The sequence below is a fragment of the Mastigoproctus giganteus genome, chromosome 13 (genome assembly GCF_048544385.1).
Source record: "Mastigoproctus giganteus isolate SK-2022 chromosome 13, ASM4854438v1, whole genome shotgun sequence".
In the NCBI taxonomy this organism is placed as follows: Eukaryota; Metazoa; Arthropoda; class Arachnida; order Uropygi; family Thelyphonidae; genus Mastigoproctus; species Mastigoproctus giganteus.
The window spans coordinates 124483521-124497751 of record NC_143587.1 but is presented as its reverse complement, the minus strand read 5'-3'; positions in this window follow the sequence as shown (position 1 = coordinate 124497751).

Sequence of the window (14231 nt, the reverse complement as noted above, 5' to 3'; positions counted from 1 at the left end):
CTTAGAGTGGTAGACTGATCAATGAGAATTGATAAGTTTCCACGTATGTCCACAATTTTAATTTCATTTGCCTTGCGACATGCTCTATTAGCTTGAACTTAATCTTGAACGTAAACCGTGAGCAATAACAGTGCCATTCAATTCTTGAAGTTGTAACAACTCAAAATGGTGAGGATATTGTCGATAATCTTTTACAATATAATATGCAGGTCTAAAAACCTTACAGATGCTAGAAATTTCGGAGTCATTTATTTGATCAATTATCGCTTTTAAATGTTGTCCATTTGCAGCTTGCAAGATTTTTTTCAGCCTGTATATGTGAAGTACTTTTTAAATGTTCATAAATTTTCTTACGCAAAGTTGTTATTTCTGCACTATCTTTGCCATAAGATGATACCACTACCAAACTCCATTCCTTTGAAATGCTAACTCCCAGCGTTTTAGATGGCCCTAATTTTTTTTTCAGCATCACAAGTCAAACATCCTAATTTTCCGGCGGCGCATGTAACTTTTTTCTTCTCAGTCGACATGTCAGCATTCGAAACGTGGGGCCAATCAAATTTTAATTCTGTGTCATTGTTTCTCTCATCTTTACGGAAAAGAAGAGGTCATGTCGTTATCATTTCCACATGTTTGTACATTTTCTTGCATAGTTTTCAGTTTTTTTATCAAAAAATCTATTTAATGTTGTTTGCTTGCGTTTTTCGCTCATTTTGTGTTTAATGAAAATTTCTTCTTTTAATTTTTAAATATTGAAATTACGTAAATTTATATTAATATGTTTAATAACGTAAATTTATATTAATATATTTAATAACGTAAAAAAATAATTTTTACCAGGAAGAAACAGTAATAAATAAATTAATCTGAATAGTAGAGATCGATCATAAACTCACATGTACATATTATATATTAATACATATATGAATGACAAAAAAAAATCCTGTATATCGTTCTCCAGAAGACTATATGATCAAGCCACATCGACTGTACAGTAACTGAATCAGCCTTCAGACTCATGGTTCACAGAACAACCAGTTCTAGCGTTCAGCTCAGGGAGAATCAAAATGCAGCGTTTGCACGCATCACAGTACTGTATATCTCATTCGTTGGATCTCTTTACCTAACACATTGTACTTTAGTAAGAAACGCTGAGTTTCATTGCGAAATGTTTTCTTTGTTTTTAAATACATTTTTAAAGAAATCTATTAATTTTAAAGATTACTATTAATATATATTTTTAATAGCAATCGGTTAAATAGATATTATTTCTCCCTCCCCTTTGATTATGCCATTGGTTCTTACACTGAGTGATCACTGAATTATAACCACCTACCTAATACTTTGTAGGTACTCCTTTTGTCCTCAGTACAGCAAATATCCGACGTGGCATTGATTCAACAAGATGTCGGAACGTTCGGGAGGTACGGCCCACCAAGCTGTGTGTAATGCGGTCAGCAATGCAGGTATGGAGGTGACTGGTGTAACCAAACCCCTGATAAGCCTTTCCATAGTGTCCCACAAGTGCTCTATGGGATTGATATTGAGTTCGGAGGCCAATCGATATGCTGGAAGTCAGAACTGTGTTCCTCAAACCATTCCTGCACATAAAGTGACGATGGCTTGGCTCATTGTCATCTTGGGAGACACCATCGCCATTCGGGAAAAAGTGTAACGTAGCGGGGTGTACACAGTCAGCAAGCATTTGACGATAGCGGAGACCACTGATATGTTGTTCCACATGTACCAGGGGTCCAGGTGCCTGCCAGTGAAACATGTACCACACTATACAACCGCTTCCACGGGCCTGCACTTTTGATGTCGTGCATGATGGATGAAGAGCCTCATGTTGTTGACGCCAAGTCCGAACACGCCCATCCATGGTGTGGAGTAAATAACGTGACACATCCGACAAGCACACCTTTTTCCAGTCTTCTAATGTCCAACGTGCATGCTCTTTGCACCAGGCGAATCTTTTACACTGATGAACCTTGGTTAGGAGAGGATGCCGTAGGGGTTTGTCTGCTGATATAGACGTGCGATGCATGGTCATGCCAGATATTGTTCCGGGTTAGCCAATGTTGTCCTGGGTAGTCAACTCTTGAACAGTGCTGTGCCTGTTCGCCTGTACGAGTCGTCGGAACCGGCGCTGATCTCTAACATCAACCTTTCGCTGACCTTTGCAGTTTTGCCATCGGGTCGTTGTTTAACCATTTTGACGCCAGTCCTGGTACACTCAAACTACGGCGGCTCTCAAACACCTCAACAGTCAGCCGTTTGGGAAATCGAGGCACCAGCTCGTAAAGCACCCACAATCTGTCCTTCATCAAAGTCCAATAAATCTTTCTTTACCCATCACGCTCGGAATTTTACTACCTACTGAACCACTGACACCTTATCTATGCTATGTAGGTCGACTAACTTCGCACTGATGTACCTCACGTGGTCAACGGGTCGCATTCAGTTTTCATAAGCGTGGTCACAATTCAGTGACCACTCAGTGTAATATTAGGTATAAAAATGTAATGATTTTCTATTATGATATTTAGAAAAAAGTACCGGAACGACGTTCCGGCCCGAATACACCACTGCTTGACAGACTGAATGAGTATTTTGCAACCGCATTCACAGAATTAGAATTATTTAGGGAAGGAAGACTCCGAAGTTATACAAACTCTCACCGGGAGTAAATTATTTTGTAATAACTGAGAAAAAATTAGCGGAGAAATTGTTCATGTTACACATAAGAAAGACACTTGGACTGGATGAGATCTATCCAGTAATATTAAAGGAAGCAGCAAAGGTAGTTAGCGAAAACTGACATAATTATGAGAGCATCTCTCCCTGGATTCAGGGGAGAGCCCCACGGACTGGGGAAGTGCAAATGATCTCCAATTCACAAAGAGGGATTAAAGGGTGACACGAATAATTAAAGACCTGTTAGTTCTGTTCTGTTCTGGGAAAAATAATGGAGTCACTGATGCAGGATCATCTAGACAAAACTGCAGTAATAATTCAGAGAGAATGGGTTTGATAAGAGGAAGTCTTGTCTGACCAATTTAATTGGGTATAGTAGTGACATAGTGTTTTTTGACAGGCGGCACCGGTGCTTTCGCACAACTCCTCATTTGAATCTCTTGTGAAGTAAGACAGTACTGTCAAGGCCAGATAGCATATGTTAGTGTATGTTCATGTTTGCTTAGTGCGGGTTATGTTGTTCATCTGGCCGCTTAGCCTAGGGTCTGTGGAACACCACAGACTGCTAGTTACCGTCACTGGCACTGGGAGCCGGACCAGGTAAGTGCGAAGAGAACTCTGGCTGGCCGACCCTGGGATTAGCCTGAGCTTCCCAGGGAGGGCCAAAAAAAAAAAAAAATAAATAAAAAAATTAAAAATAATAATAATAAATAAATAAATAAATAAAATAAAATAAAAAAAAATAATAAATAATAAATAAAAAAAATAAATAATAATAAATAAATAAATAAATAAAATAAGATAAAAAAATAAATAAAAAAATAAATAAATAAAAAAATAATAATAATAATAAAAAAATAATAATAATAATAAAAAAATAATAATAATAAAAATATATATATATATTTTTTTCTTTTTTTTTGAAATAGGAGAAGGTTTGAGAGATTGAGGAGAAGAAAGAAGGTAAGCAGAAGTAAGAGGGCGAGGTAGGGTGGGCCATCCCAAAGGGGAGCCCACCTTACCTCAGGAAGAAGAGAAAAGATTGTTTGGTCAAGTGACTCACAAAGTCAGGTTGCCTTATAGCATGACCCTGCATTTGATAAGTCAAATGCCAGTCCCACTCCCAGAGGAGTATTTATGTGAGTTCCTACACAAGTAGGGAAATCAGTATTGTCCTACACCTCGAAGAGAAGAGGTGCCAGCAAGTGAGTGGGTCCCACATTGGGCAAGAGCCCAGTGTCAGCAATTTAATCTTCTTCAGCCAAGGATGACTTGTAGGCAATGAGCCGTGTCCCACACTGGATAGAGGACTCGGATAATCTTCTCTTAGGGGATGAGAGGAGGCAAATGGATTCATGAAGCTCAAGGATTGCTTGGAGTTCTTGTGTCTACTGTAGAAAAGTCCTTTTTTGGGTTGGTGGGGTTGTCAGATAGCTTCCTTTGTGAACGTCGAGAGATTCCTGTTAAGTCAGGATAAAGATCAATATCCTGTTGGTGTTTTCTTTGATTCCATTCAGGATATGTTCTGTGAATTGAGTTTTGGGTTCATTATAAGATTGGGGGTGCGCTGAACAGTTTGCTGTAGGTGAATTTGACGCATTTCAAATACAGTCTGGGCAAAAGTAGTGAAGGCTTTGTAGTTGGTTTCGTCAATTGTGTAGAGATGTTCCTGCCCACTAGGTATATTTCCAGTTCTGGTAATTAGGAGACTTCTGGGTAAATCATAAAGAGGGCAATTATACATGAGGTGAATCCAGTCTTCATTGTCACCACATGTGCAGAGAGGAGAATCGGTCAGACCCAGGGTGTGCAGCTTGGCCCGAAACGATCCATGACCAGTGAGGAAGAACGAGACGTGAAGGCCTGGTGAGTACCACGGAGGAGGTTTTGGTGCAGTTATCATAACTTGTGAAAGAAATCTTTTAGTTGTTTCACCTTTGGCTGTTTGCTCCCAAGATCTTTGCCAATGCTGGAAGAGCTTAGAGTAAATCTGTTTCATTTCGTTTTTTGGATCATTAGCTAGATCGAGTGTTATATCCAGAATGGTGGTGGGAATTCCTCTCTTTATGCGGTATGCAAGGCCGCGACGAATAACTTCCAGGTCCAGAGGAAGAGTACCTGCTAAGACCTGCAGGGCAGGATTACTGACTGTGCAGCAAGCTCTAGTCACGGTGAGTAGGATATTGCGTAGAATTGAATGCAGCTTTGCTTTATTACGTGCAATGATGGCACGAGGGAACCATACGGCTGCACCATAGCACACAGCTGGTAAGAAGATGGTTTTGTAAAGTAGCATGAGAGTCCTCCTCTTCAAACCCCAGTCTGCTCTGCTAATTCTTACAATCATGGCAGTATAACGACGTATTTTGTTGGAGAGGTAATTAAGATGAGGTAAGAATGTTAATCGGGAGTCGAAGGTTACTCCTAGATATTTTAGTTCTGTTTTGAGTTGCAATGTCTGCCCAGAGATTTTAATTTGGGGCGGTCTTCTTATGCCCAAGGATCCTTTGAGGAGGATAGTCTTCGTTTTTTCCCCAGAGATGACTAACTTGTGGTTGTTTGCCCAATTTTGGAGGATCGTTAAGGCAGGGGAGGCAATTTGCTCAAGCTGAGTTCTAGAATCAGCTTTGATAAGGAGGATGACGTCATCTGCATAGGCCATGCAGTCCACAGGATCTAGGTCCATAAGAAGAAATTCATCTAGTATTAAGTTCCAGAAGCAGGGCCCAAGAATTGAGCCCTGTGGACACCCTCTAACAACTGGTCGGGAGGTTTTCTGAAAATTTGTTTGACCGGTTACTGAGCGGTTGAAGAGGTAGTTCTGGAGACAGCGGGAGAGGTTGAGTGGAATATTGAGTTGACGTAATCTCCTGACAATGCTGGGCCACCAGATGGAATCGAAGGCACCAGCAAAGTCAATGGAGATAGCCAGTAGATATTTTTCTGTGGTTGAGTTTGCTGTGTTGAGGAGATTGTTCATAGCGTCTTCAGTGGCGCATCCTGGCTTAAAGCCATACTGCTTTGGAGAGTCTAAGTTGGCTGTCTGGTAGAATGTGGATAATCTGGATTGAAGCAGCCGCTCCATTACCTTTCCCAAGACCGGGAGAAGAGCAATGGGGCGGGTAGATTTGGGTTGAGTAGGATCTTTATCTGGACCTTTTAGGATGAGTCGAAGCACCGCCTGTTTCCAGGAATCAGGGAATATTCCTTTTGCAAGGCATTTGTTGAACAGTGCTAATAGGTGGTTCGGGAGATGTGTTGCTGCTTTCTTGATGACCTCAGCCGCAATATTATCATGACCAGGGCATTTATTTATTTTTGTTCTGTCAAGTGCTTTGTTCATTTCCTCAGAGGTGAAAGGAGGTTCTATTTTATTGTTGGAGAAGGCCTGGTTGTCTTGTTTAATTTGCTTTTGTAAATCATTGACGGGACTCTCATCAGTCTGAAGTAGGGCATTCAGAATATTATCCATGGATTCAGCCCATGTATGTGTTGGATTGCCATCGGGAGTCAGGGTTGCATTTAACATCTCTCCCCTGGGCAGCTTGTTCATAACAGTGCGATAAACGACCCCTCAAGGATCTGTGTTACCAGTAGTTGTCACAAGGTTCTGCCAAGACACTTTCTTTTTCTGCCGAATGAGGCTTGTGTAGTCGTTACGATATCTTCTATATATTTCCCGTAGAGCCTGGACCTCAGCAGGAGGCCAGGAGTGCCTCACTCTCTGGAAGGCTTTTCAGGCAGTGTGGACTTGGAGCCTTAGGTTTTCTAGTTCCCTGCATCACCAAGGGACTGCTTTTAGGTGCTTCTGACGTTTTTTCATAGTTCTCTCACATGCTTGTTGGATTGTAGTTGTTAAGAGGGGAGGTGCTCCTGTGGAACAAGATGGTTTAGTTGGGACGTATCCATTTGTAGTTTTGATTTTATATTGTCCTTGAAGGCATTCCAATCAGCTGTTTTGGTGGAGTATCTAATGATATCGTGGTATATGGGAGGAGTACTATCAAGTTGTCTAGATAGGTGGAAGAAGATGGCCCTGTGGTCTGAGGTGGTTCAGGCCTCATGAACCATCCATGATGAGAACGTTTGTGCTATGGACCTTGTGGCGAGGGTAACGTCAATGTTGCTTTCCCACAGGGTATTGCTGAAGGTAGAAAGGTGATGTGGTTGGTTAAGGACCTCAAATGGAGAAGATGAAAGGAAATCTTCTAATCGCTGTCCATTCTGGGAAACTACGTGCCATCCACCAGGCTATGCCACAAGCGAAATCTACAATTGGCATCCGTCGTTACTAGGATTTTGCTGGAAGGTAAGAGAGTTATGACTGACTGGAGATATTCAATATATATGGTGCAATATCAGTTCGTGGTCGGCAGTACAACGAGACTACGTGCAGAGAGCCTTGTTGGCAAATAATGTGTGCACAAACACCAAAGGGGGGTGCATAAGGAGTCGATCTTTGTGACTGTAATTGTAGTATTCCTAATCATGATGGCTGCCCATGGAGTATCTGTAGTTGTCTCAATGATCCTATATGCTCGAGGGTAGCCCTGTACCCGTCCCTTGTGGGTGTAGGGCTCCTGAGCACAGAGGATATCAATTTTTTCTTCATCCATTTTCATTCTAATTTGTTCAACCACATTTCTGGCTCATTGGGCATTCAGTTGGAGAATCTTGAGGACGTTGGTGGAGTGGCGATTATGGTGTATAGCCATAGTCGGTTTTGTTCTGGATTGTTCTCAATACCCTTAAATAGATTGGACATTTGACATCCCGGACGGAGTGATTCGGATCCATTTTTGCTGCTTAGCAGTTGGCGCAGTTAGGGGCTCGATTTTTGTTTCAGTTGTTGTAGGTGTGTCCGCTTTCGGCACAGTGGCTACAGGTGAAGTCTTGTCGGGCACAGACATGGGATGTGTGTCCGAATCGGAGGCATTTAAAGCACTTGATGGTAGGTATGTGCTCCTTGAACCGGCAAGAGCTCCAGCCAATAAATATTCGTTGTTGTTGGGATAATATTTTCCATATCTTCGGGGAGAGTTCGACTACCCAATTGCAACAAGTACCCGATCTGGATTTGGTCGAGTACTTGATTTTAAATTCACGTTGAATTTCATGTCTAGTGATATTATCAGCACAGTTTCTGTCATATATTTCCTCAAGGAGGTCATCTTTGGAAATTCCTTTTTCGACATCAAATATTACAATAGATGGGCCTTTTGGTTTGGGTATCTCAGCGTTAAGACCAAGTTCATTTATCTGTGGGATTTGGATAATGTTTTCTGCATCTTTTTTGGAAGCAGTCTCAATGATGATTCCAGAATTACGGATTTTTCTGAGGCTTTTAATTTTTATGGTTTTCATTTGAGGTTTCAGGTTGGTAGTAACAACCTCCTTGACAGCCTCGCTTGAAGTGAAGCAACCTTCTTGGGTCGCGCGAAGGATGACTAGGTTTTGTTCTCTATTCTGTCTGGAATTGATTTAATTGGGTATTACGATGTGGTCACAAAGCAACTAGACACAAAAAATAATTTTAATATCATATCCTTGGTATTCAGGAAAGCTTTTCATACAGCCACACATAAAACACTACTGCACAAATTCGAGCAGTATGGCATTATGAGAAAGTTTCTTGTAATGCCGTAACAGGAAAAGACAGAAAGTTGTAATCAATGGACACTGCTCTTTGTGAACTACTGTTATTAGTGGGGTCCCACAGAATTCAGTGATAGGCCCATTGTTGTTTTCCATATTTGCCAATGATATTGATGGTTTATTAGGCTTAATATCCAAGTTTGCATTAAAATGTGGGTTGTAGAGTTGTTAATAACAGTAATGATAGTACGTTACTGCAACAGGATCTAGAAAAGTTGGGCAGTTGTGCTGAGAGGCGAAAACTGAAGTTTAACATTGATAAATGCGAAGTGGCTAGCAGTAACCCCAGAATAATGTACCAACTGTGCGGTAGTGGAGCACGAAAAATACATCAAAGTAATTGTGCAGGCAGATCTCAAGTTTTCTGAGCAATGTTTTCAAGATTCTGTTACCAATGTTTTCAACATTCCATTACCAATATTTTCAAGATTCCATTACCAATGTTTTCAGGAACCCATGTGCTGTTCTTGCAGACAGCATTCCAGAGCAGCTCACGGGATCTTTTCAATGATATACAGGAATTCTGATAGCACGGATAAGAAGGAAATTAACCCTAGGATGGTCAGACCACACTTTGTGTACTGCATACAGATCTGTAGGCCTCATTTTAGGAAGGATGTAGAGCTGCTGGAAGGATTGCAGAGAAGTGCAATGATATTGGTGAGTGGAACAAAGGTTTGCTCTTAACAAGACAGGCTTAAGTTCTGAAAATTGTAGGGTCTTGGAGACTAGGCACAGCGAGGTAATCTGATTGATGTTTATAAAGCTTTGAATAGCGTGAGCGAGCTGAATACTGATGGTATTCTTCCTCTTGCACAGATTACACATATCACAGGGAATAAATTCAAACAGAGGAAAGACTTGGATAATATATGCGGAAATTTGCCTGTAGCCAGTGGGCAGTTGATTGCTGGAACAAACTTTCTTCTGTCGTTGTGCAAGTTGATAGCTTAACTAGATTTAACGAAGAACTGGACAAACGTTTGTAGTTAACGGATAGGTGAAATGGGATTTTATTTAATTTTTTTCGGCTGATGCTGTATAAGCTTGCTTTTTTGCATGTGCCTCTATTAATGTTAATGCTAATACACTGATGACTCAAAACATTATGACCACATACCTCATATGAGGTAAGGTGTAAGGTAAGGTGTATTTAGTGTCAGACGGCACCAGGGGTTTCCTCCATCTCCGCGTTGCTTTCATTGTGGGTGTACCAGTTCACTGGGAAATGCCAGGGATTTAAAAGTGTGTGGGCTTTGTATCTCTGTGATGTCGTGTACTGTTGTTCATCTGGTCGTTTAGCCGCTGGACCCCTGCTGAGGCCCGTTTCCCCACCTTCGCCCTGTGGAAGCAGACCAGGAACCCAGTAGTTTTAGTTTCACTCTGGCAGGTCCTGCCACCTAATTTCCTGAGATTTTAGAGGCTAGGACCTTAAAAAGAAAAAAAACAAAAAAAAAAAAAAAAACCCCGTGCGCTCTTTTATATGCACGTACGTACAGACAGATACATATATCCATCATCGTCGGTTTGATGATCGTTATGTGAGGGGGATAACGCTTGATATAATAAAAGCCGAAAGAACGGGAATTTTGACATAATTAAGTTTTTGTGTGTGGGACATTTGCTAGCATAAAGATAGAGTGGGTAGGAGACTGAAGGCTGGGGGGGGGGGTTAAGGCAGAAATATGGGGATGATAGAGTAGGCAACCCCAGAAGTCTGAGGCAGGCACATGCCTCACCAGGAGAAAGCAGGGGGCGCCGGTCCCAGGGGAGGGGGCGGAAAGGCACCAGGTAAGGGAGCCCGGTGTGATCGTCAACAAGCATCTGCAGGAAAACTATACAATGACCTTGTTGGTGGTGTCCAATCTGGTGTCATGTCCGAGTTGTCATCCTTGGGACCTGGGTCCCCTCCATGTTAGTCCTTTACCTTAGTGTGGTTTATTTCCTAAACTTTCCATTTCTTAGGAGTGTGTCTTGTTTACATAGACCCAGCTGGTGGGGTGTCTAAGTTTGGTAGTCACCTCCATTTGTCTTTCATGGAACATGGGTCCCATCCATGTTAGTCTATTTTGGTATAGTTTGTTTCCTGAGTTTTCTAATTCTTGGGGGTGCATCATTTCTGGTGTCCCAGTCCTAGCGAGCTGAAGAACAGATGTTCTTTGGTTATAAAGGTAGTGGGTTGTGGGCTGCGGCCATTTGGTTTCTCCTCCTCCTTGCAAACAGTGCCTGTGCATAATCCGAGGCTCGATACTCCTCCTTCGTGTCTAGGTGACGTTCTTGTCCCTGTGGTAAGTAGTGGATTCTGGTGAGTAAAACACCACGTAGGTCTTCATAGAGCCTGCAGTCATACATTAGGTGCTGCCAGCTCTCCGGCCCCCCGCAATTGCAAGCTGGATCAACCTGAATCCCAAGTAGACTGTTTGGCATTAATCGCTCCGTGTCCAGTTAAGAGGTACGTTGCTTGTAGACCTGGGGAGAACCAGTTGGGTGAGGTTGGGTAGAAATTTCTCTCTCCCTTTTGAGAGTTGCACCAACTTTCCTGCCATGCCTGCTGCAGGTGTTTGTATCCTCTTCTTTTCCACATTTCTGTTGCTGGTTAGGTCAATAGTGAACCCCAGAAAAGTCTGTGGGGTACCTTTGTCTAGGTAGTACAGTAGGCCACGTTGTATGATTTCTAAGTCCAGCTGGAGAGTGCCTGCAAGCACTTGCAGGGCGTGGGTGCTCACCTTGTGGGAAGCACGAGTGATGGATCTGTGAATTTGGTCCGTGATACGTCTGTTTACTGCTGTTGTAGTTTTTTGAAACCATGCGCCGGATGCGTAGGTGACGATAGCTTTGTAGAACAGTTTGAGGACTCGCTGTTTCAAGCCCATCTTTACGCGTGACCCTGGCAACCATGGCTGCATAGCGTCTTATTTTTTTTACGGAGATATTTCAGATGGTCCTGAAATCACAGGTTTTGGTCCAATATCACGCCTAGGTATTTTTCAGTCGTTTGGCGAATTTGATTTTCCTGTCCAATTTTTATTTGCGGAGGCCACCTAAGATCAAGGCGTCTCTTTAGTAGGATGGAGTTTTTGTGGGGGATATTTTGAGTTGATTTCGGTTTGCCCATTCTTGGAGTGGTCAGGGCCCAATTTGCGAGGACCTCTAATGCGGCTCTTGAGTTTGCCTGTATCGTCAGGAGGTCGTCCACAAATGCCTGAGATTGTACTTCATGGAGATCGATGTTAAAAAGGTGTCCAAGACAATATTCCACAGTAGTGGGCCAAGGACCGAACCTTGAGGTCAGCCCCGATGGACATGCCTGGAGAGTGTGCCATAGGGGGCGCTGACTTTGATGGTTCTGCTGCTTAGGTAACTTTTGGTGTTATAGAGGTTTTCCGGCATGTTGCAAGTGGAGCACCGACCTCATACGAGGTCGGTGCTCCACTTGCAGCCAAAACAGATTGTACCAGGCGAGGCATGGATGCTACAAGATTTCTAAATGTATTTTGTGACAACTGGTATCAACACCTAACCACCTTTACCTCCTATAAGGTTGAGAAGGCGCAGATCGGAGTTGCAGTTCCAACACAAACCACAGATGCTCGATGGGATTGATGTCTATGGAATTTAGAGGCCAGGGCAATTCATCTCTAACAGTGTCTCCACTCGATGTCTCATAGAAGTACTGTTTTTGCTGCATGTCCTTTTTACAGATACTTGCATGGGCACTGTTCTTCTGAATTGGCTTCCATAATTCCCGCTCTTTCAAAACAGTCCGAACACATGCAGGCACCAGCCACCATCTATTTAACGTCCAACTTCAAACTCACAGTACCAACTTTTCATCTTCATTTATTCATTCAACTGCCATTTTCTGGAACAACCTTCCTTCATACGTATTTCCTGAAAATTAGTCTACAGAAGTCTGTCAACAAATATCTTCTCTCATCTTCTGAACCTCAAACCTAAGCATGTACTAAGTACTATAGGTTCTAATATCTCTTGTGTTTGTGGTTTTCATAAAAAAAATTCTCAATATTTATTAAATTTATTGTTATCAGAAAAAAAAATTTATTTAATATTTTAACATTGATATTTGCCAATATTAGAATTTGTGATATATGTGTAAAATGTCAGGAATGCAAATTTTTAGTTTTAGCCATATCCAGATTTCTCCTAAATGGAAGTTTATATATAAAAAGCATGAAAATTCTATTTTTTGTTTTCATTTTATTAATTTCATCCACGAAAATATATAGAATTTTTAACTTTTATTTCCAAAAAAACTGGAATATTATGTACTAAACTTTGAATATTCACAATAATTTGAATAACAAAATTTCTGATATTTCACAATGAACTGAACAGAACATCTAGGAAAACAGTATGTCTATACTGTTTTTCTATTATCTACTAGTTAATAATTTGCAATGAGATGAGATAAAGCAATCAACAAAAAGCATACAATATGTAAAAACACACTCTGTAGCTATTGGTCCTCTGGCTTTAATTGTATTGTATGCCAATCTTGTAAACATTTCTTGGTTTACGTGCTGTTTTTGTATAAAGCCATACAAATATTTTCACATTATCCATCAAATGATGCATTAAATATCAAGAAAAATAATAAAATCCTCCTAACCAATTAAATGGTTAAGCGAGACTTTTAATATAAGTTGTATCTTTTATTAATTTTAAAATTAATAAAAGACTATGATAAAAGCATAAATAGAAACAGCAAAATTATATAATTGTGTACAAATGAAAATGGGTATACATAAATTAATAAAAACACAATAGAAGCTTTCATTAGTATGCTACCTGTTCTTAGTTAAAAAAAAAACAAAAAAAAAAAACAAAAAAAAACTCAAACCACCACTGTAGGACAATGCCTACAAGTGTAAAACAAATCATGGGAATCAATAAAAGCGACAAACAACCAAAAACATTAACTGTGTAACAGTAATTCCCAGTGATTGGGATGCCATGAAAAAAATCCAAGTCAAAATGAACAAAATGGTTTTGCCATTTTGAAATTTCTATTAATTTCACATTGTTTGTTACTCTTTTCCCCATCAGAGGTTTAGATGCACAGTAAGTTTCTAGAACTTTGCAAATCCTGCTATTATCACCACTTTCATTTCTGTTGATGTAATATTTTGTTGCGAACAACCTCAACTGCCGATGTATACAGTATTGCTTGTTTGTTATTTAGTTTTTAGGAGCATCAGCAACTAAGGCCATGTTGCTCCGGGATATGCGGTGGTCATTCCCTGACCTTTCCGCATCCTCCGTATTTGGTGGTGACGGGCTCGAACCCCGGTCTAATCAAGAAGCGTGTGCTGCGCACTGCTGCTCCTTCCCACCTGGCTACCGAGGCGCCTATACAGTATTGCACAAGCTGTCTAGCAAATGTGTACATAAATGGATATATAGTGTTATAATTTTTGTTTCTATCTATGATTTTCATCTTTTATTATTTATATCACAGGTGGGCCATATGCCATTTTACCAAAAGATGCAATTTACCAAGAAGTAAAATTACTGAAACAATTTGAACAATTCATTTAAATGTCATAAATGTCTATGCCCTGAGGAGCATCTTTAATGAAATTTTGAAAAAAATCCACAAAAATAAGATTTGTACATAAATTCTTTTAAATATTAATCTGCTCTTATTTTGACATGGTTGTGCAATATCAGTGAAATTATTTCAAAAATTAAATGATGATTTAAAAAAAAAAATTGTATAAAGCTTGTTTACTACTGATTTAGTTTCAACTTACAGATCTTGGCTTTTGTATACTAAATTTACCTGTTACTCTGATTTCAAAATCGATTTTTGTGTTTTCATTTATTATAAACTATTTATTGACAACTACAATTAAAAA